Genomic DNA, 24,872 nt, shown 5'->3' on the forward strand with positions numbered 1-24,872 from the left:
TGTTAGCTTGTTTGTTTTGGTGAGCTGTTGTCTAGCCCATCTGTGATGTTTTAATTTATGACAGTGTTCATACACACAGGACCATTAGTTGGTTAATTGTTTTTATATATTTCCTGCCTAATTGAGGAGAGCACCAATATGGCTTTGTGACCCCTGATCATTTGCATTAATAAACTCTAAATCAATCTCTCATTACTAACTTCCCTAACAAAATCAATCATAATCTGCTAAAAATTGAAAGACAAAAAAAAAAAAAAAACAGATAAAGCTGAGAGAGCTTGATTCACCTTCATCCTGTCTTCACAATTTCCTTAGTCTCAGTGTATGTCAATGGGCTTTCTTTTTTCTGTTCCATACCCCCCACACACACACACACAATTCCAACTGTTAAGCCTTTAGTAATCCTGTCATTTCAGGAAATGTTTTAAAATATACCCTTCTTCCTTGCTCAGCCACTGGGTAATTGTGCACGTGGTGGTAATGACGACGATGATGATGATAGTTTTGTTTTTATTAAGTCTTGATTATATTTAGGAATGGAACTATGTTTTGTTTCTTAAATTTCTTTTTTTGACAATTTCACATATAGTTCATTCTGAATATTCTAACCCCCATCTTCACTTATTTCCCTCCCGTCCCTGTCATAGCCCATTTCTCCCTACAAGCCCCTTTCCCATAGTCATATTATTTGGTTTTATGACCCACTGATTTTAACCAGGATCGTCTGTGTCCACAGGGCTGGAACTATCCATTGGATATTAAGGGCTCACCATTGGGCATACAACTGTGCCTGCCCAAGAATCCTTCAGCAGCCAATAATTCATTAGGAACCAGTCTCCATGAGCCCTCGCAACCCCATGATGTACTGCTGGCAAACCCAATCTCTATGCAGTGCCAATGCAGACAGTCTCAGCGGTTGTGAGATCATGCTTTCCATGGTATGTCCTGCCCCGAAGGCAACCTTTCAGGGCCTTTCTCCCTACAGTGTTCTCTAAGCCTTATGGTGTCAATGTTCTGCTTAGGGCTGCTCAATTAACTGTCACTTAACTTAGCACTTTGAACAGCCAGAAGTCTCTGTATTCATCACCATTCACTGCAACGAGATTCTTTGATGGAGGATAGGATCAATATTTGTCAATGTGTATAAACATGAATATGTATAATGTAGTTTGGCGTCCTATCAATTTAGCTAAATGACAGTAATGAGTTTCCCACTAGGAATTATGGCCTTCCCAGTTAACTGAGTTTACAATACCAGTATGGATTCTCCCTTGTGGATTGGGCCTCAAATCCATCCTGAAAGCAGCTGGTTAACACCATACCAGTGTTGAAGGAGCTGCGGGCTGCGTTCCTACCACCCAGCTCCTGGCCGCCTGGCTAGCTTATGCCCCAAAATAACAACACACAAACTGTATTCATATAAACACTGCTTGGTGGCTGGCTGCATCGCATCTGCTCTGGAGAAGGGAGGCATGGCGTCTGAGCTCACTTCCTTTTCCTCCCAGCATTCTGTTCTGTTTACTCCACCCACCTATGTTCTAACCTATCAGGCCAAGCAGTTTCTTTATTAATTAACCAATGACCTTCCTCCATCATACCAGTCACACTGCTATTGCACCAGTGGGCATATCTTGCTTTGTATGTTCACATTGTAGTTCATAGAGTTCACAGCTGGGTAAGATCATTGATGTCTTATCTCCCCCTAGCAACCTGCACATAATCTGCCAGCATCATGACAGCTAGCCAGCAGGAAGAAGGCTTCCAACTCAGTTCCAGCTTCATTTCTCTGTATCTGGCTACCAGGAGGCATAGCGTCTTCGGCACTAGTGCCTGACCACCTAATTCTGGTAGGCAAGCAAGAGGAATGAAAATAGATTACATCGTTTTGGAAGTCTCCAGTGCCTCTATGACTCTACGCTTAGAGAGATAAATGCCACATGTTCTTTCTCATGTGTGGGTACAATATCTGAATCTATAGGGGTGTGTGTGTGTGTGTGTGTGTTTAACTTAAAGCCATTTGAGGAGAGTGCCTACAAGGAAGATGTCTTAGTAGGGCAAAGGTGATATGGAAGAAGAGAGACAGACAGAACACTGGGGGTGAGAAGGGTTAAGCAAATTGGGGGTGATGTGGAACAGGGGAGACAAGGAGGCTGAGAAGAGCAGTGAACCAAAATGAAGGATCTATTAACAGCATATGGAAACCTACTACTTTGTAAACTAGGTGTTTTTAAAGTTGAAAACTAATAGGAGAGAGGTAACCTGAACGGCTGAACAATGCTGTGCTTAGACGCCATTGTTTCTGAAACAAAAAACCAAAAATGCTAGTATCAGATGGGAAACACCTCCCTATGTGCTGGTTGCACTACTTTTTATTGTACATGGTGTTCTTCAAAGCTCCTAAAAATATTACCAAACAGGTTACTATTGTTACCATCCTTCACAGACAAAGAAAATTCAATCAAAGCATAAAACACAGAGCAGTTTGGTTAAACCATAACAGAGCTAGAACAGCACTAGATATGTCTGACTCTTTCTACTCCCCCATGCCACACCATGCTACAAACCGTGTTTTCAGACTCAAGCAAATGTCAGGTGTTATAGGCCGTATTCATCCAGTGCGTAGCTACAAATTCAAATGCAGATCCTGTTGTTTAATCTATGGCCAGAACTTTTGCATCTGAGTGAACGATGCCACTATCAATGGCCCTCATGAGAAGACATAACACTGATTCTAAGGATATACACAGTTCCCCAAGCTTTCTGCTTCCTGTCCATCAGGATGGTCTCCAAAGCTCACCTCTAATGCGCTCAGGCAAATTTGTGTCTTAACAGAGAGACACAGCTCATTTCTAAATCCAAAACATTCCTTGCTGAGCGTGATCAGCCACCTTGTTCACCAGTGTGGGTTCTAAAGACTGCTTGCTGCTTGCTCAAATGTAGCCTGTTCTCGGAGGACATAGATTCGTCACCACCAAGGAGATTCGAGGGAACATGCGATGGGCTCTGAATGCAATTTAACCACCTAGCATCTAGATTGTCTTTTCAAAATTTCACCGTGAACAGGCAACAAGGACTCAGAAGTTCCTCTCTGAGCTAGAAAACAAACTAACTTTACCCTGAAAAATCCCTCTGGATGCAATGATCAGCCACAAAATACCTGCATTCTCCATCAGATTGCCCTGGCTCCTAGAAGGGAAATCAATGACAACCAGTTGCTATTTGCCCTTTCATTTGGAGGAGCCAGAATCCAGCTGGCCTCCAAGGAGTTGCTCGCAGCAAAACAGGAAATAACTACCCCCCCCCAGCAATGCTCCTTGGAACTATTTTCTCCAGCAGTAAGTTAATTGCTAGCATAAAATTTGATTCCTATTCTCTGTGTTGTATGCCTATGAGAAGAGAGAACAAGCCCCTTTGCCATATGGTCTCTTGGAGATAAATGAGCCCTGGCAAACCGACTGCCAGTTGGTCATCCTTGCCAGTACCTTTAAGGGCATATTTCAAATTGTCTTTCCTGCCCCTCCTGATAAAACATTCTAGCATATTTATTGCCCAGGAAGTAATCATTTCAATATAAGCTGGCTGTCCTGAGCCACATTGCTAAGGAAGAAATATGTTCCATGGATCAATTGCCCTCATGCAAATGACACATCACAGTAATTTAACACTCCCATTAAGTGACAAACATTTTGCTTTCGAGTGTCACAAAGGTCACAAAGAAGCTGAGGATATTGTAGCAGCCTAACAGCCCTGGGCCAAACAAAGAGAACCACTTTGAATCTTAGACTTGGGGGATGATGGAGGCAGGGGTAGGAAGGACTTCAAATGATTTGAACAAGGTATGACCAAACTATGGCACACCCAAGAGTATATGCGAAAGAGACCCAATAGCCATTCTGAGTGTGACTGACGCTGTAACTGAATGCCATGTTTTACACGTGGATTATATGCTTCCTTTGAAATGCTTGGGAGCCCGGTAATCAACAAGCAATGGAGAAAAAGACTTTCATGATCTTGTTTTCAACTACTGCAAACAGTGAATTGAACCATTCATCAGAAGTGCTTAGTGAAGTCTATCATTTGTCCTTAGACGCCTTTGGAAATCTCACCCAGAGCTATACAGGGAGCACTATTTGGGGCAACTTATTGGATCCTCTGGGGGCTTTTGAACCTATCAGTTTTCTCTTTTTGTCTTTCACTCCCAGCCTCCCCTGTCTTCTGATAGCTATCTCAAGTAACACAAGGTTCAGAGGGCCAGTCTTGGATGCATCCCAGGAATAACTTAACTCTGTGAAGTAAAAGACTTGAGGGAAATCCATCTGAGATACACAATGAAGGATCTGATATGATAATAACACCCTATGCTAAACATATCTGTAAGATTCTCATTTATGAATAAAATTCACATCCCTGCATGACCTGGAAGTGGTTGATTTCTTCCGCAGGGCTGCTTGTACCACAATTAAAGCACAGGAAAATGCCCTTTGTTTTGTCTGTGCTCGTGAAGGTGCAAACCTCCAACAGTTACTTGGTCCTTCTCCTCCTCTAGCCCACTGCTAACATTCCCCAAGGGAACATTTTTATCTGGCCTGCATCGTGAGCACAAGATGATGTCCAGATGATTTTGTGAGCTGGTGAAGTGCTATAATAAGTGCTGCTACAAAGCAAAGTCCAGCAACGTTTCCTGTTCTTGATGTAATTCGCCCCGTGAATAGGACCCATGTGCATCAACAGTTGAGGGCATGATGACCCCACACGCTTTTTGCTTTCCTTGCGATGGGTTATAACAGCCAATGGATCTTTCTTCTGCTGCTACATTGTTTTCCTCCACAGAACCTTCTGGCTCTTGGTGAGTGAGTTTCTTGGTAGGCTGTAAAATGAACCAACTTGATCATGAGGAATTCAGGACTTCCCTGACTCTCTGGAAACAATCAGCTACAGAGAAAGTATTCTCCATTTGTTCATTTTTTTTTTTTTTTTAGCATGGTGTGTTGCCAGGAATCAAGGACATATTCTCTCTCAAAGACTGGTTTGAGGCTGCTGAAATTGATAGAAACATCAGGTTTGAGAAAAAGTAATTTCATTTGAGGCAAGAAACAATTTTTTTCCTGCATATCTCTTCAAAATATCACATATTTGTTTCAACATCTGAGCTGTGAGACAATGTCTGTTGACATCTCAAACCTTTCAGCAGTTTCTACGTCAAGTCCTAAATGGTACTTATAAAGCCTCCTGGAGCACTCTCGAACCTGGCTAGAAAATTCCTTCCCCATCTTAGGACAACAGAGTACTATTCTCTGTTTAGAACAATTGCTCTGCCAGTTCAATATCCTAGGTTGCTATTGTTGCAATTCCCTATGGGCCATTTCTTCAGGGGAGCAGTCTAAATATTGGGTTATGGGAGTAGTGGTGACAAGAAAATCCCTGAGAAGGCTTCTGAGGACACATCATAAGTTGAAATTTTCATGATTATAAGATAAATAAGAAGTCTGTTCCTATCCTATAAGGTATTTAGAACCACTAGCAAGTATATGTATGAGCTCAGAAAAGTCAATACAAGTGAAAGAGAACCCCACTCTTACCATGGCTGAGACGTCTCCATTAGCCACATGCCATTACTAAGACTACTGCTCACTATTGGTTCAGCAAGCATTTCTCTCTTGACTTGTACAGAACCGCATATTGATGATAAAACTTGCTGATCAAAGGGAGCCCTCCATTTGCCTTCTTTCCTTCTCCTGTTTGTGGACAGTCCCAAATGCTTCATAGAGCAATATAAGCAAGTGCCTGCAACTGTACTCAGTTTTTCTTTAAAGCTATCAGTCACAATCCACTCTTACTGAGCATGGAGGTGGACATGGAGAAAGGAAGCAGAGACGGGGTAACCGAGCTTATCACCTCCTGATAGCCATGCTGTAAACAATGGATAATTTAGTTTAATCTCTCAGAATAGCCACGTCGATGCTCATTCAATCCCAGTGCCGCATCATCTGGATGCAAGTACAGTTCCTTCTCTTATAGCTGTACCATCAAAAGGCAAGCCACTCTAGCTCTCTGAAACATCTGACAATTGAACACAGAAAGTCACACTGCTCTTTGTATGTAACATGATTTTCAAAATCAAATTGAGACGGTTTTATGCTAGAATGGACCCCAACAAGGCTGAGTAAAAGAGATAACCAAGTATCTTTTAATTCAGGTTCTATTTTACTCTTTCTCTCCATGCATCAACTGCCTACAGTTTGACATGTAGACTTCTGAAAGTAGCTTCTACTTCCCAAGAGGAAAGTACATCTTTACCAACAAGGACAAGGCAAACAGAGTGGAAGGTGATAGAGAATGAGCTTTTTACATTACCTGCAAGCAACCAGCTGGCAGCCACTTATCTATTGACCATTCCAGTCCCATAGCCCATCTGTGGATGGAGCTGCTTTTTCCTCTCCTGGGGCTCACAGATGCATACTAGATGGCAATCAGCTCTCAGATCATGGTCATACCATTTCATCCCAGCTATTCTCCATACAAGTATTTATGCCTAATTCTAGTATAAATAACCAAACAATAATTTGCCACTAGATATTCTTCAGTGTACTGTGCATAAGACAAACATTTCAGGGATATACTAATATATTTGTACTATAGTCTCATGAAGTTCTTTGCTGCATATTGTTTCATGTGTTTCTTCTCAACAGCTCTGAGACAAAGTGGGTGATATTGCTGCTACCCTTTTATTTCTCTAAATGATGACAGTTTACACATTTTGCCTTATCTAGGAGCAGGCCTGGAACCCCTACTCACTCAGATACTAACATGTTAATATTTGTTCCATTACTGAAGAAGATATGGAGTTGTAGTCAGTGCAGGTGGGAAGAAATCAAGGAGCTATGGGAATGGTCACATCAGCACCACCATACTCACTGGCTCAGCCACCTGCAGTAGCATTGCCATAGAAAGTTCTTTGATCTTTCCAGTGCAAACACAGACTTTCCTTTGCTGCAAGAAATAGGCATGTTCCTTTGTATCCATCAAAACTATTGACATTTACCCTGGACCTCTTCCTCCTGCAACACTTATTTTCTGCTAATTCTGGCCTGAGGTCTAGCATCCTAACTTCCAGAATTATGCTTGCATAAACTCTATGATGTCATACGACATCCCCTAATTCCTTGGCATCAGAACAAGAAGGAAAAAAATCACAGTGCAAAAAGAATATCATGGTTCATTCATTAGAGCAATCAATAAGCAAATAAACAATTGCATTTTCTTTCTCTTTCCACTGATTTGCATCTCTTTGGGATCTGCCTATGCACCAATTGGTCAGAAACCTTATTGTTCTTTTCATATCCATGCACAGGTGACACTAGGAACTTTGGCACTAGAGAGGGGTTGCAAATAAAGCAGTCGTGCAACAAAAATCACTACAAGTGGTTTTCACACTCCTCAGCCCTCCCAGTTACTAAAAAGAATTATGCACTGTTAAGAGCTTATGGCGAGAAATAATCAAATTGAGGGTTGAAATCAGAAAAATAGAAACAAAGAAAACACTAAAAAAAATCAATGAGACAAAGAGTTGATTCTTCGAGAAAATCAACAAAATAGACAAAACTTTATCCAAACTAACCAAAAGGCAGAGAGAGAATATCCAAATTAACAAAAAAGGGGACATAACAACAGACATGGAGGAAATCCAGAGAATCATCAGGTCATATTTCAAAAACCTGTACTCCACAAAATTGGAAAACATAAAGGAAATAGACAACTTTCTGGATAAATATCACTTACCAAAATTAAATCAAGACCAGATAAGCAAATGAAACAGACCTATAACTGCTAAGGAAATAGAAACAGTCATCAAAATTCTCCAAACCAAAATCTCGTCCAGGACCAGATGATTTCAGCTCAAAATTTTACAAGACTTTCAAAGAAGAACTAATACCAATACTCCTCAAATTATTCTACACAATAGAAACAGAAAGAACATTGCCAAACTCTTTTCATGAGGCTACAATTACCCTAAGACCCAAACCACAGAAAGACATTACTAAAAGAATTACAGACCAATCTCACTCATGAACATTGATGCAAAAATACTCAATAAAATACTTGCAAATCAAATCTAAGAACACATCAGAACCATCATCCACCATGATCAAGTCAGCTTCATCCCAGAGATGCTGAGATGATTCAACATACAAAAATCTGTCAATGTAATCCACTGATGTGGGAGTCCCCTCTTTGTGCTGTGATTCCCATTAATGAATAAAGAAACTGCCTTGGCCTGTTGATAGGGCAGAACTTAGGTAGGTAGGGATTGGACTGAAGGTTGAGAGAAAGAAGGATGGAGTCAGAGACTCTATAGATCCTCTGCCCAAGACAGACACTGGTTAGAATTTTGCTGGTAAGCCACTGCCATGTGGCAATATACAAATTAATAGAAATGGGTTAAATTAATATAAGAGTTAGCCAATAAGAAGTTAGAGCTAACAGGCCAAGGAGTGTTTTAATTAATATAGTTTCTGTGTGGTTATTTCAGTTCTGGGCAGCCAGGACAAACAAGTGTTCTCCTTGCAACAATTCACTATATAAACAAACTGAAAAATAAAAACCACATGATCATCTCATTAGATGCTGAAAAAGCTTTCAACAAAATACAACATCCCTTCATGATAAAGGTCTTGCCAAGAACAGGGATACAGGAAACATACCTAAAGATAATAAAGGCAATACACAGCAAGCCAACAGCCAACATCAAACTTAATTGAGAGAAACTTCCAGCAATTTGTAGTGAGGAGCTGTGAGCTGCATTCCTGTCACCTGGCTCCCGGTCGTCTGGCTAGCTTATGCCCCAAAATAACTACACACAAACTGTATTCATATAAACACTGCTTGGCCCATTTCTATTAATGTGTGTAGCACCATGAGGTGTGCTTACCAGGAAGATTCTAGCCTATGTCCATCCTGGATCAGAGTTTCATCGAGTCTGCCCTGCAGAGGAGAGCAATGGCGTCTGAGCTCACTTTCTCTTCCTCCCAGCATTCTGTTCTGTTTACTCCACCCACCTATGTTCTAACCTATCAGGCCAAGCAGTTTCTTTATTAATTAACCAATGAAAGCAACGGATATATTACACTCCCACATCAATGATTCCACTGAAATCAGGAACAAGACAAGGTTGTCCACTCTCTCCATACCTCTTCAATATAGTGCTTGAAGTTCTAGCAATAGCAATAAGACAACATAAGGGGATCAAGGGGATTCATATTGGAAAGGAAGAAGTTAAGCTTTCGTTATTTGCAGATGATATGATAGTATACATAAGCGACCCCAAAAACTCTACCAAAGAACTCCTACAGCTGATAAACACCTTTGGGAATGTGGCAGGATACAAGATCAACTCCAAAAAATCAGTTGCCTTCCTATACACTAAGGATAAGGAAGCAGAGAGGGAAATCAGAGAAGCATCACCTTTCACGATAGCCACAAATAGCATAAAATATCTTGGGGTAACTCTGACCAAGGAAGTGAAAGATCTATTTGACAAGAACTTTAAGTCTTTGAAGAAAAAAAATTGAAGAGGACACCAGAAAATGGAAGGATCTCCCTTGCTCTTGGATTGGGAGGATCAACATAGTAAAAATGGCAATTCTACCAAAAGCAATCTATAGATTTAATGCAATCCCCATGAAAATCCCATCAAAATTCTTCACAGATCTGTAGAAGAAAATAATCAACTTTATATGGAAAAACAAAAACCCAGGATAGCCAAAACAATCTTATACAATAAAGGATCGTCTGGAGGCATTACCATCCCTGACTTCAAACTCTATTACAGAGCTACAGTATTGAAAACAGGTTGGTATTGTCATAAAAACAGAGAAGTTGACCAATGAAATCGAATAGAAGACCCAGACTTTAACCCACAAACCTATGAACACCTGATTTTCGATAAAGGAGCTAAAAGTATACAATGGAAAAAGGAGAGCATTTTCAACAAACTGTTCTGGCATAACTGGATGTCAACCTTTAGAAGAATGAAAATAGATCCACATCTATCACCATGCACAAAACTCAAGTCCAAATGGATTAAAGACCTCAATATCAGTCCAAACACACTGAACCTGATAGAAGAGAAAGTGGGAAGTACTCTACAACACATGGGCACAGGAGACCACTTCCTATGTATAAACCCAGCAGCACAGACATTAAGGGCAGCATTGAATAAATGGGGCCTCCTGAAACTGAGAAGCTTCTGTAAAGCAAAGGACACTGTCACTAAGACAAAAAGGTAACTCACTGACTGGGAGAAGATCTTCACCAACCCCGCAACTGATAAAGGTCTGATCTCCAAAATATATAAAGAACTCAAGAAGCTAGACTGTAAAAGGTTAATCAACCCAATTATAAAATGGGCACTGAGCTGAACAGAAAATTCTCAACAGAAGAAGTTCAAATGGCCAAAAGACACTTAAGATCATGCTCAACTTCCTTAGCAATCAGGGAAATGCAAACCAAGACAACTTTAAGATACCATCTTACACCTGTCAGAATGGCTAAAATAAAAAAACACCAATGATAGCTTTTGCTGGAGAGGTTGTGGAGAAAGGGGTACACTCATCCATTGCTGGTGGGAATGCAAACTTGTGCAACCACTTTGGAAAGCAATATGGCAGTTTCTCAGGAAATTCGGGATCAACCTACCCCTGGACCCAGCAATACCACTCTTGGGAATATACCCAAGAGATGCCCAAACATACAACAAAAGTATATGCTCAACTATGTTCATAGCAGCATTGTTTGTAATAGCCAGAACCTGGAAACAACCTAGATACTCTTCAATGGAAGAATGGATGAAGAAAGTATGGAATATATACATATTAGAGTACTACTCAGCAGTAAAAAACAATGACTTCTTGAATTTTGCATACAAATGGACGGAAATAGAAAACACTATACTGAATGAGGTAAGCCAGACCCCAAAAGAGGATCAGGGGATGTACTCACTCATATTTGGTTTCTAACCATAAATAAAGGACACTGAGCCTATAATTCGTGATCCTAGAGAAGCTAAATAAGAAGGTGAACCCAAAGAAAAACATATAGTCATCCTCCTGAATATTAACCTTCATCAAGAGATGAAAAGAGACAGAGACAGAGACCCACATTGGAGCACTAGACTGAAATCTCAAGGTCCAAATCAGGAGCAGAAGGAGAGAGAGCATAAGCAAGGAACTCAGGACTGCGAGGGGTGCACCCACACACTGAGACAATGCGGATGATCTATCGGGAACTCACCAAGGCCAGCTGGACTGGGTCTGAAAAAGCATGTGATCAAACCAGACTCACAGAACATAGTGGACAATGAGGACTACTGAGAACTCAAGAACAATGGCAATGGGTTTTTGATCCTACTGCACGTACTAGCTTTGTGGGAGCCTAGGCAGTTTGGATGCTCACCTTACTAGACCTGGATGGAGGTGGGTGGTCCTTGGACTTTGCACAGGGCAGGGAACCCTGATTGCTCTTTGGGCTGACGAAGAAGGGGGACTTGACCGGGGGAGGGGGAGGGAAATGGGAGACGGTGGCAGTGAGGAGGCAGAAATCATAAATAAATAAATAAATAAATAAATAAATAAATAAATAAATAGATCTTGAATTTTCAAGGCAAATGGATGGATCTAGAAAACATCATATTGAGTGAGGTAACCCAGACCCAGAAAGACAAATATCATATCTACTCATTCGTAATTGGTTTTTAGACATAAAGTCAAGAAAGAAAGTCAGCCTACAAATCACAATCCCAAAGAACCTCCACAGCAAAGAAGACCTTAAGAGAGACTTACATAGATCTAATCTACATGAGAAATAGAAAAAGAGATGGTCTTTTGAGTAAACTGGAAGCATGGGGATCATGGGAGAGGGTTGATGGGTAGGAGAGAGGAAGGGAGGGGAGCAGAGAAAATTATGTAGCTCAATGAAATCAATAAAAAATAATAAAAATATACAAAAAGCGCTTTCTCCTTGTTGTGTTTGGGCTGATCATAATAAAAAAGTCCTTAGGCAAATTTGCAAATTTGAAGTCTAACAACTGTTTTGTTCCAAATGGAAGAGAGTTGTGAACTGATAGAAGGAGAGCACTAGAGTACAACTGAGAACTGGCAGGATCTGGTTCACTTGAGAAATTTCCCACCTCCCAAATACAGTTACAGTCCCAATGATCCTTCCTGTAAAGCAGAAGAGGAAGAAAAAAAGGTGGAGGGGATCTCTTGTGCTTCGATGGATCCTTAAGTTCTCTCCACATTGGAATAGGTAGCCCTTTTGGTCAGGTCAATAAAGAAATCTTGCCAGAGAGAAGTCACTTCAGTGGCAACTTCTACTAAATGATCCCAGAGTCTTTGGTAGCCTGTGAGTCTAAGCTCCTGCTCTCTGCAGCCAACTGTCAGCCTCCACTCACTGTGTTAGTCATGGCGGTACCTATACCTCATCTGTTGCTTGTTAGCGTATGATTGGGAAGACTTATTTGGCTCGTGGTTTCAGAGGGTGGAGTACATCATGGCAGGGATGCTGCAGTGGAGCAATGGCTCCTCTCATGGTGGCCCATACTAGCTGGCTTTCTCTTTTCCTCCCTTTTCTTACACGTAGGTTCATATCCTGTGGGTGAGTGCCACCCACACTCAAGATAAGTCTTGCACCCCTTCACAGACCTATCCAAAAGTGTTCATTTACTCATCCCCCCACGCATCTCTCAGTCGAACCAAATTGTCAGTGAAGATGAGCAATCACATCTAGTTTACGATTTTTTCTTTTATAATTTTGTGTTCTGTGTCCTAAGAATCCAATTCATTTGTGAAACCTCATGACTCACCTCTTTAATTGCTCTTCAATCTGAACCATCTTCTCTTCTCTCTCCCTTTTGTAAATGGCCAACTCTAAGCTCCATCAATATCTCATGATTACTACAAGACCTTCTTTGACGTACAAAGTAGACCTTACAAATTACATTCCTCCACCTCTATTCCTTCTTGCCCCTCCTTCAGTCTCCCTTACTTTTTGAAGGCACTATTGTATAAAGCAATCATTCAAACTAAAACCAAGACATCACCTTGAACTTTTTGCTCTCCCTTACTACTCATTCCCAACAGATCACTTCCTACTTATCTCTCAAAGGTATATGTTTTTCTCTGCCTTTTCTCCCACCATTTTAACACAGGCCATTCTCCCAACAGTAACAACTTTCTAGTTCAACTCTTGTGCCCCCAATCCATTTTCCATTCAGAAGTCAGACTGACTTTTCCAATTATCCACTGCTGCAAACAAAACACCCCCTCAATATTTAACAGTATTTAAAAAACAACATGTAGCATGAATTCTAATTGGTATTAATAATAAAAACTCCGAGTTATATATTAGGGGGTGAAAGCTGAGAGATCAGAGAAATAGAGCCACCAGCCACTAGAGAGACCTCTACTGATGCTCACATGGAAGGGGTGATCCTGTCCCCAGCCTGCATCTCTACACTGCATCCTCAGACTGCACCTCAAACTGCATTCTTAGACTCCATTGAGCTCCAGTCTCCTCCCTCCTTATATTCTTCTCTCCATCCAACCATATCACTCCTGTCTTCACCTCCCTAGTGCTGGGATTAAAGGCATGGGATCCCAAGTGCTGGGATCACCTTTGTGTGAGCTTTGTTTCTCTTTTTAGACAGATTCGATTTATTTTAATTTTTATTGATTTTATTGAATTATACATTTTCTTTACTCCCCTCCCTTTCTCTCCCCTTCCCTTCTACCCTTTCCCATGATCCCCATGCTTGCAATTCACAGGAGAGTTTGGACAGATTCAAACTTGTGTATCCAGGATAGCCTTGAACTCACAAAGATCCATCTGTCTTTGAGTCCTGGGATTAAACGTATGTGCTACCACTCCCTGGCCTCTAGTGGTTTAGTTCTGCACTCTGATCTTTAGGCAAGCTTTATTTGTTAAAACACAAACAAAATATCACTACACCAACAGTTTGCTGTGTCTGTAAATTCTAGAAGTCAGGATGTGAGGGAAGTATAGCAAAGAAAGATCTTCTTTGTTTCTTCAGTATCTGGATAGCTGACTTGAGACATGCAGAGAGCTGGCATCATCTGAAGGCTTCTTGATTCATGCCTGGTACCTGGTGCAGAATGACTTAACAGTTGGGTTCAGCTGACCGGCTAAAGGTTTAGGGGGGTGCTTATATGTTGTTTCTGCATTTTGTGTTGGCTTCATCACCATCTGATAGTGTCAGGGTAGCCATTTGATTTAAATATTAAGTATGTCTTAAATATTCTTTCAGTTTACAGCAATGAGTATTCAAATGAACATAGTGGATTAATGGCCCTATATGAGTACCCTTAGAAGTGACAAATATTCTTGTAATTTAATAACCAAAAGTTAGTTGCCATACACAAAGGCTGAAATAATGACTACCATACCTCAATCGGAAGTGGGTCAAAGAATTTGGAACCATATGTTAAAACAACAGAATGGCCATCTGGACACAAAACAGATCAACAAATTGCCTGACAAAGATTTTCAGTCACCTTAGCAGTGACTCTCACATGGGATCACCCCCATCACAGAGACACAGTCAAGGCCTCCAGCAGGTTGTGTTCTTCAAGAGTCATGTACTAATCCAACTATGAGTACCCTTCCACTAGGTTCACACAGGACTAAATGCTAGTTCATATAGCACTCTTGCGTACACTTAGAAGATATCCATTAACCCTTCTGTATGATTCAAGACTGTGTGGTAGGGAACATTCCCTTTCTGGGTTTTACACAATCCCTACTTAGTGCCTTTGGGGAGTATCCTCATCTCAGTAAGTAGCACTTTTATTCTCGAACTGCACAGATAAAAAAAAAAAAAAAGGTTGTATCCTTAAGTGTTTTCTTGCTTTGAAACTTTGCATGCAGTATACCAGGAAACCATATCATATCTCCCTTCATACATGTATCTTAGTCTATCCAGAGCACTTATGGGTCTTAAATAGTCTAACCTGCTGAGGGCCAGAGAGACAGCTCAGTGGGTAAAGGTGATTGCTGCCAAGCCTTATGACATGAGTTCAATTTCTAGGAACCACATAAAGGAGGAAAAGAACTGCCTCCTAAAAATTTTCCTCTGACCTCCACACACCAAACACATAAACACATAAGCACGCACATGTGCGCACATGCACACATTTTATATATGTATATATATACATGACTATTCTCCTATATAGTCATGTATATATATGCACATATATGAAAAATTATGTAATATATTTGATTATATACATATATATATATAAGTAAATAGTCTTATGTCTAAACTGCAAGCTCCTAGAAGCACAGATAATGCCTCATTCATTCTTGTCAAAGAGAAGACAACTGCCTTTATATTATGATATGATACATCAAAGAATGACTCTTTTTCATCATGGTGTTCAAGTATCAACTTTAGAAACACCTGTGTCTATATTCCTGTGTCTATCTTAAATGGCAACATTTCTCATGATTCCAAATCATTCACAATATGGTCTTCGTAGTGCATCATAGGTCATCCCTTCATGTGAATGCATTAGGTCAATAAGAAAGGAGATCTACCGTGAAAGAAAAGGACAAAGGAAAGAAAAGCCCATCATACAATTTCATCTTCCTTGTGCTCTGCACATTACCAACACCTCACTATGGTGAACAGTCCTTGACTTGCCACACTAGAAAATGGTTATATTCTGAATGTTCCAGGCCATTTCCTTTCCCCACAGATTATACTCATACCAGAACACATTAAAATAAGGCTCTCTAATGTATTAAAGGCAGTTCAGAGGAGAAGCGGATAGATGGACCTTGACAAAAATCTTTTTTTTTTTTTTTTTTTTGGTTTTGGTGACTACTTTTTATTTATTTATTTATTTATTTATTTTTATTCTTTTTTACTTAAAATTTCCAACTGCTCCCCATTTCCCATTTCCCTCCCCCTCCTCCCACATATTGCCCCCTCCCCCCGCTCCCCTCCCCCTATCCCCACTCCACTTCTCCTCCCCCTAGTTCACTCCCCCTCCCTCTCGATACTGAAGAGCAGTCCAAATTCCCTGCTCTACATGAAGACCAAGGTCCTCCCACTTCTATCTAGGTCCAGGAAGGTGAGCATCCAAACAGGCTAAGCTCCCACAAAGCCAGTTCATGTATTAGGATCGAAACCTAGTGCCATTGTCCTTGGCTTCTCATCAGCCTTCATTGTCCGCCTTGTTCAGAGAGTCCAGTTTCAACCCATGCTTATTCAGTCCCAGTCCAGCTGGCCTTGGAGAGCTCCCAATAGATCAGTTCCACTGTCACAGTGGGTGGGTGCACGCCTCGTGGTCCTGATTTCCTTGCTCATGTTCTCCCTCCTTCTGCTCCTCATTTGGACCTTAAGAGCTCAGACAGTTGGACAAAAATCTTTTTGAAAAGCATTCTGGCCTTTTACATCATAAGTCTTTGATTCAGAACCCTTCCATAAATATCTAAGAGGCAAGGAAATAGAAAATCAAAAAAATAATAAGAATTATGTCCAAAAATTTTTAGTCTGAGCAAAATGAAAATAAAAGCACTTCTTAATGGAGCTGGAGAGATGGCTCAGTGGTTAAGAGCATTGCCTGTTCTTCCGGAGGTCCTGAGTTCAATTCCCAGCAACCACATGGTGGCTCACAACCATCTGTAATGAGGTCTGGTGCCCTCTTCTGGCCTGCAAGCATACACACAGACAGAACATTGTATATATAATAAATAAGTAAATATAAAAAAAAATTAAAAAAAAAAGCACTTCTTAATGAGAGGAGGATGTTCTTTCGTCGGTGCTGAGGAGGGACTGTGCAAAACCCAGAAAAAGATACTTAATCCCAAAGGTAAAAATGTCCAATAATCAGGTACTTGGTAAGCAATATAAAGGAATACTAAATAGCCAGTGAACATTGTAATTTCAAAGAACATTTAGCAGCATAGAGAAATGCTCATAATACAATTTAAATTGACAAAGAAAAGCACAAAAATTATATATGTAATATGCACTAATTTGGAGATCTTTATTACAGTGTGAAAGTTCCCAGAAAGGTGCATGCTACATAGTAGTGCCTGGTTCAATACATTATACATGTGAACAATCTGCTCTACAGAATATAGTCATTAAATGACTAAAACCATTAGGTTCTCACAGCATATCAGCTTAGTGCTAAGGCTTCCCATGGCCTCCATACCTTACTTAATCTTTCCCGCAGTCTTTGTGAGTCAGCCAGTTACTGGCATGGTCCCAGCTTTTACAGGTTAGAAGACTGAAAACCTGAAAGGGTAGGTGACTTTCCTCAAAGACCCATCATGGCTACTAACTGGCAGGGCAAGGATTCAAACCGAAACGGTGAAATCTGGAGCCAGAGCTTTTTAACGTTAGCTATTGTGCACATTTATGCATACATTAGTAGCAAAAGGCTGGGAGGAAAAACACCAGAATATTGCCGGTGCCTTATCTCTAGGTGGTAGGACAGGAGGAAATTAACATTCTAGTCTTTTGCTTTTCTTCATTTTCCAAATCTCTTACAATAATTACACATTGCTTTCATATTCAGATTTTTAATGAATTGTTTTGCTTTTAGCAGACCAAAGGATTTGGAAAATCAATGGTCAAGTCCAAGCCTTAGTATTTGCCTTACATATTTGCCTGCTGGGACCACCCACTCTGATTTTCTCTTGACAATACCACTCCTCCTCCAAACTGCTGCATAAACAGCACTTCCGAGCAGGCTCTGGCTTTCTGCTCTATTTTGGTCTAAACCCTTCTCCGTTTTTGCCACTCAGACTCTCTGCTTCTGGGCAGGCCCCCTCTTCCCATGGCCTATTCTCATTCTCTCAAAACCTATAGGCTCCAGATGACGTCATTGCAACACTCAAATGTGACAGTTGGGGAGGGGGAGTTTGTGTGCAGAGTCTTGGCAAATAGCGAATTCAGGAACAAGCCACTACAGCCCCCTTTCCCCTGTGACTTTTTCATATTCCTCTTCAATTACAGACCCCAAGCTGATCCCAGCACTCTAATAAGGCTCTGATCAATGCTAAGAAGTTATTTTATGATTCCTGCAGGTTGTATTCCTGTTATTTTTACACAGCACAGCATCACATTAGCTTTCAAAAAACAAACCAGCATTGATTTGCTGACTCACTCCGTGGTCTCCTATGACGCCCAGATCCTTCCATTATGTTTGCATCTCCAGGCAAGGAGAGAATTGATTTCCTCTCCAAGCCTCTGTAAGAGGTTCCTGTTCACTCGCCCGCCTGCCCACCCGCCCGCCCTCCACTCCCAATCTCCTCCTCACCCTCAGTACAGAAATCGGATAACTGCAGAGAACAGAACCCCGAGGTATATTTGTAAAGACCCTGAAATCAAAAGTTTCACAAGCAAACTATATAGACTTTTACCTCCCTTCTACCAGGGCTCTCCAATTTTTGCTTTTAAAGTTCAAATAGCCCAAAACATGGTTTTATTTTGTAGGCTGTAAATCAATACAGTGAGACAGTTAAAATCTTAGAGCAAGGAGTTGGCAAGATCTAAATTCAAACACTAAGCTTTAAAGTAAATAAATAAATAAGTCCTATCTCTGTCATTTCAGAGTCATTAACTTTGCCTCCTCAGCCCACATCCTTACAACCTGCAAAATGGGAACAATTATGGCACAGTTGGCTTTCCTGTAATATGGCACACGTGTCCCTAGAAATCAACACATTATGCAAAAACATGTGCTCCAAACTGTGAATTTATGGACCGAAGAGGTAAAATACTGCAAAAATTCCATCCCAAAATATAGGGGACTGATAAACACAACAGCACAGTTTTGCATTACATGTCGCATGTTTAAAGGACCTGGAGTTTGTTTGTGAAAGCATGGGAGGGGGTTGAAGATTTGCAGTTGGTAGATGCTTGTGAACTAGCAGAAGGAACAACCCTCACAAAGTTGGAACTGCAAGTAGAGCGGGCACATTTCGGGGAGTTATGGGAGTGGGTCATGATCATGTGTGCTTGTGCATATGTGTCTACGTATACTTCCCATGTTTCTATATGATTCACTTTAACTAGGCAGAGCTACTGTGCTCATCCCCAATGCTTCCAGCAGAAGAAATGACATATCAGCAAACCTGGGGCTCGCGTTGTGCTCAAATTGTCCCCTAATACATCAATCGCATTAGAGTCAATTCTCAATTTTCAAAACAGGACTGTACAGCAGAACTGACTGTCCTAACCTCCCAACTTGGAAAGATTACCCAAAATAGTACCATGGATAATTCCTTCTTCAGCAAAAAGGACCAGACATGATAAGCTCTCAATAAATGATGGCTGCAGTTATCCAAAACAATAATGGTAGCTCAAAATCCATGTAAGCCCGCTGTGCTTGCGGGTGGAACCTGGTGCTGTCTGGATGTGTGTTTTCCCTCAGACATCTGATGAGAGGTAATGAAAGCCCCTTTAAGCTCCATTCTGTTTACACTCTTCCCCTCTCCCAATACCACATCATAGCCACAATCGGATGCCTGTGACATTTCAGTGAAATGCATGACTCTCTTTTATGGCCTTAGAGTACCAGACAGGGCTAGGCCATGGAAGCTCTTCAAGATGACCCAAGGGGGAAGCCCCTAGCCACAGTGAACTTACTCTCTATTGGTCACCAGGAAGAGTGAGGTCCAATGGGAACTGGGGCAGGACAGCTAGGCACTTCCCATTATGCCACAGGGAGACTCTGGGTTCCAGAGCAGAGCGCTGACAGTATAAAAACAATGCATTAGAGCAGACGTCAGCAAACTTTCTGTCCACGGCCAGATTGTAAGATTCTAGGCTTTACAGGCCATATGATGGCTGTTAGAAGCAGTCAGTGTTCCATTGCAGCATGGAAGCAGCCATAGGCAATCTCTACACTAATGAACATGGCTGCATTCCAGTAAACTTCATTTGCAACAGTGGCAGTGGGCCGGATTTGGTGTGCAGGCCTTCCATTGCCAACACTTGTTTTAGAAAAGTCTTATCTAATAGAGGTACAATTTGTGACACAATTGTAAACCACACAGATAATTTAAATTTTTTTCTAATAGCCGCATTTGAAAGAGTCCAAAGAAACCAGTGCAATTAATTTTAATAATATGTTTATGTAATCTGATAATGGCTAAAATGTTCTGATTTCAATGTGTAACCGGCAGCACGTAATGAGATATTTTGCATTACTTTTTATTGTACTAGGTCTTTCCAATATGTTCTGCATTGAATGGCATCACCCCAGAGATGCTGAAGCCCTAACCCCCAGTGACTGTGCATGTAACCCTGAAAATAGGAACCTGCACAGATGATCTGGTTAAGACAGCTCTTTCCAGTGGATCCTAGCCGGTGCTTGCCCTGCTAGGCCCAGAGAGCCTCGCAATGTAACCACACCATTTCATACTGCCTTGGTGCATGTACAACATCACCAACCAACCGACTTGGAGTGCGAAGCTGATCCCATGCTTCCTGGAGGCGACCAGAAGAGAGAAAACCTGTCGGTTAATAATTAATAGGAAACATACCACCACCCTTCCCAAAAGCTAATCCCACTTCCAGAAGGAACTGGCTTTCAGTCACAGAGGGGATTTTCTCAATTGTATCTGCAAAGAGAGATGAGGTTTTCGGAGCTTATATAACATGTCATATGCCTCCCTCGCTCCCACTTAGCTACAGATTAGTGTCCCCTCAAATGTGTTTGCAGAAGCTGACTTTTTCAGCCAGGCAGAGAAAGAATGCAACATTCAAATCGTCATCTGTGCAGAAGTCCCGATAAAGAGTTTTAAAGAACCACAGTGTCACAGCTCCCGGCATTGTTCATCTTTGAAAAGGAGGGAGGGGGCGAATTACTCGGGAGAGCTTTGGAAATGCTACAACTGTCACCCAAATGCTGACAGATACCATAGCAACCTGAACTGCTCGTGGCCTGGTAGAAATGAAAATTGTTCCAATGTGCAGGCCTGTGCTGTTTGACAGGAAGGGAGTTCATGAATAGAAAGCTTCTCGCAATAAAAATCAATTTCAGGGATAACACTGATCTGGAAAGGGGAACTTTGTCTCTCAATGGATTGTGCTCACTCTACTTCTGCAGAGAAGATACCGATTTCAGCTTCCACCAAAAAACACAGAGCTGTGTGTGTGGGAATGTGAAACAGAAAGCCCCTCCCCCAAAGGCATCCACTCCACCACTCCACCGCTCTCCCACCATCAGGGCTGCTCTCCTGGATAAAGCTCTTTGGAAAAGATTTGGCTTCTGCAGCATGAGCTTCTTTCTCTTCCTTCCTTCCTTCCTTCCTTCCTTCCTTCCTTCCTTCCTTCCTTCCTTCCTTCCTTCCTTCCTTCCTTTCTCTTGCTTTCTTGCTTTTTTACCTTTGCCAAGCACTCACAGTTTTTTTTTTTTTTTTCTGGCATACCTTTCCTTCTCCCTCCTTCTTGGTTCAGTACCTCTCATCTTTTGGGAATCATGGTCCTTACACTGTATTTTAGACTTGATAATGGTTTGGCATCCAGGGTAAAACCTCTGCTCTCCAATCCAGCCTAGCCCCATTGGTTTATTGACTGAAATATTTTCTTTTCTTTTTTTTTTTTTTTTTTGGTTTTTCGAGACAGAGTTTCTCTGTAGCTTTGGTGCCTGTCCTGGAACTAGATCTTGTAGACCAGGCTGGCCTCGAACTCACAAAGATCCACCTACCTCTGCCTCCCGAGTGCTGGGATTAAAGGCGTGTGCCACCACCTCCCGGCTGAAATATTTTCTTTTCTTTTTTTTTTTTTTTTTGGTTTTTCGAGACAGGGTTTCTCTGTGGTTTTGGAGCCTGCTGGAACTAGCTCTTGTAGACCAGGCTGGCCTCGAACTCACAGAGATCTGCCTGCCTCTGCCTCCCAAGTGCTGGGATTAAAGGCGTGCGCCACCACCGCCCGGCCGGCTGAAATATTTTCATTCAATCATATTAGCTAGCATTAGTCCCCTTGAACATGGATGAACTTCCCTCCAAGTCGCTGCACTTCATTATCTCTGTGTGAAAAAACTTCTGATGGGCAGCCTTCCTTTCCCTCCAGCTCCCAGCCCCATCGAGTACCCACTAGGCACACTAGGTACAGAAGAAAGAACAATGGCCCAAATTAGTTCTGTGAGCCTTGTGTTTCATCAGGCTCTCTGATCCTCACTCAAACTCCAGCTTGTTCTCCACGCCCATGCAAGGAAACCAAGACTCAGAGTCGAGTCGGAGTGGAAACAGTGAAAGAACCAACATCCCAAGTTGAACTCCTAAGACACCCCCTAGGACCTCAGAAGCCCAGGCTTTCCCAGATCATCCACTATTTTGCCTGGAGTTCAAGGACCTTGATCAAAGTGCTGGCTGTCCCCTTAAAAACTGCTAGTAACACCGTGGAAGCACCCAAAATAGCCCTTTCTGTGAATCCACTCTGAAATCCACCTATTAAGCCAATCTTCAAAGAAGGCTGGCACTAAGCAAGCACAGAAGCAACGGATTTAAAAACAGTCATGGCTCTCCAGACTTTCTTACTTCTCTCAGGCATCCTATCCGTGCCTCCCAAAGCACACAAGCTTGTCAACATTCTGCCTATTAATCTTTGCAGTTCTCTTTCTTGTAAGGAGTTTGCACAATTGTCCAGGGAACATTTAGAGACTGGCAGAAGAATGCAGGTTTGAACCTTGAACTTCACACATAAACAACAATAAAATTCGAAGTGTGGGGGAAATATGAGGAAAGCAATGGCAGCAAGAGAGAACATACATTTTAATAGCCTTCCACCAAGGACAGGAGAGATGGCTCAGTACTCAAGAGCACAGACTTCCCCTTCATAGGACCAAAGTTTGGTCCCCAGCACCCACATTGGGTAGCTCATAACCACCTGCAACTCCAACCTCTCGGGGAATCTAACTCCCTCTTCTGGACTCTACAGGTATCTGCATATACAAACATAGAGAAACACAAATATACATATACATAATTAAAATTAAATAAAACTTTGAAAAAATGAAAAGCTCCCTATTATCTGTTTCTAAAAGCTTTGGAGTTTGTGAAGGTGGCATTCAGTTGTGTGTGATTGTATTTCTCTTAGCATTTTTTTCCTTCCAATATCTTACAGATCTGACATTCAATAAACAAACAAAACCCCCACCACATTTAGTGTCGAGTGCTGAATCGGGATGTTCAACTTGTTGGGTTTATATAAAGAGGATGCTCTCCTGTTGAGTTTATATAAAAGGAGAGAGGAGGGGAACTCGTATAAGAGATGATAATGCTGTAATTGAGATGGTAATAATTCTCACTGTTGAAGTTAAAAACATTCTAACATTTCAAGGTATGAATACACCTCCTTACAGCCTCTGCTATTCAATATCACAATTCATTAGGAGCGGGCAGGACCTTTAAGAACAGGGAGCAAGGGAAAATGATGGCTGGTGCTACAAGCCTCAGGGCCAAACTCAGAAATGAATGACAATTAGATTGCCATTCAAAACACATAGGCGATCCAGACACCCATTTTGAATCCCATCCACATTTGCAGAAGGGAGAGGTAGACAACGCCTGGAATGTTGTCTTTCAGAAGTATTAATGATGCACTATAAATTTTGTCCACGTTTTAATGATAATTCAGTCCTCGTTAAGCGCCGGTGCTGATAGCAAGCCACATTTCGGCACAGCGGGTCCTCGCAAATTTATTTTCCCTTTGTTAAATCCAGTTTACTTTAATAGTTTGCCGAGCAGTAGACAGAAGCTGAGCGGGGGTGGAAATCGATGTCTGCCTCTGATCAGATACCAGCTTTTTCTAAAGCAGCAGCACCGGAACTCCAGCGGCAGCAAAACATCTTCAGAAGAGATGGGGCTGTGCTAGGGGCTACACGGTTGTTTGCTTATAGATAGCTTGCCCCCTACCCTTTGGAGTGTTTTTCCCCAAGCCAAAAACAAAAATATGGTGGCAAGGGCAGCAAATGACAGCTTCAAAGACCCTGGGAGACTAGGGACTGGGACGCTCTATCGCCCTCCCCACAGCCCTGTTCAGGACGCTGCGGGTAACCTCAGCTGAACCGTGAGCAGCCGCTACTGTGAGAAAAAAGCCCCTGGGGGCACAGGCACAGAAAATGAAGAGCCTAGGTTTGGGTGCAGTTTTGCTAAAGAAATAAAGAAGACAGGTGACACTAAATCTACATCCTATAAGTCTAGCGACGTGTATATCGCAACCAGCGGGTTGTTTCAGTAAATCCCCCTTAGAGGGTCCTGGCTGACTGAGACCACCGGAACCCACGCAGTGACCCCTCTGGAGCACCAGAGGGCGCCTTGAGCTTGGTTTGCTGTTGCTCTGAGGAGGTTGAGGGCGGCAGAGAGGGGCTTGCTTGCAGAGGGTGGGGACAGACGGGAGTTGGGACTAACCCACCGGAACCTCAGCTGGTTGCCCACACCGCCCCCAGGCCTCCCTAAGACGCACACCGGGAACATCCGAGGAGCTATTAGATTGACAACGCAGCAAAGGCTGCAAAGGAGAGGAAGCATCTGCAGCCTGTACAGAAGCTGAATCAAATGCCGTTTTTAAATCGCCTAGGATGAGCATTTGTCATCATCAGACTTTCTCCTTTGGCACGTTCCAGTCTCCCAGGGATGGCTGAATCCTAAAGTACACTCCATTTCACTCATGTGGAGGCCCGAACACACCCAGGAGGGTTTTGAATGGAATTGTTTCCTAATCAGGACAGCATCATTCAGGGCTCTGAGCTCTTGCACATTATGCCTCTCATTTAATTCCCCAAGCGATCTCAGGGGACATTCTTAGTTACCAATTGCAGATAGAGAAACTG

Source organism: Chionomys nivalis, chromosome X (genome assembly GCF_950005125.1).
Source record: "Chionomys nivalis chromosome X, mChiNiv1.1, whole genome shotgun sequence".
In the NCBI taxonomy this organism is placed as follows: Eukaryota; Metazoa; Chordata; class Mammalia; order Rodentia; family Cricetidae; genus Chionomys; species Chionomys nivalis.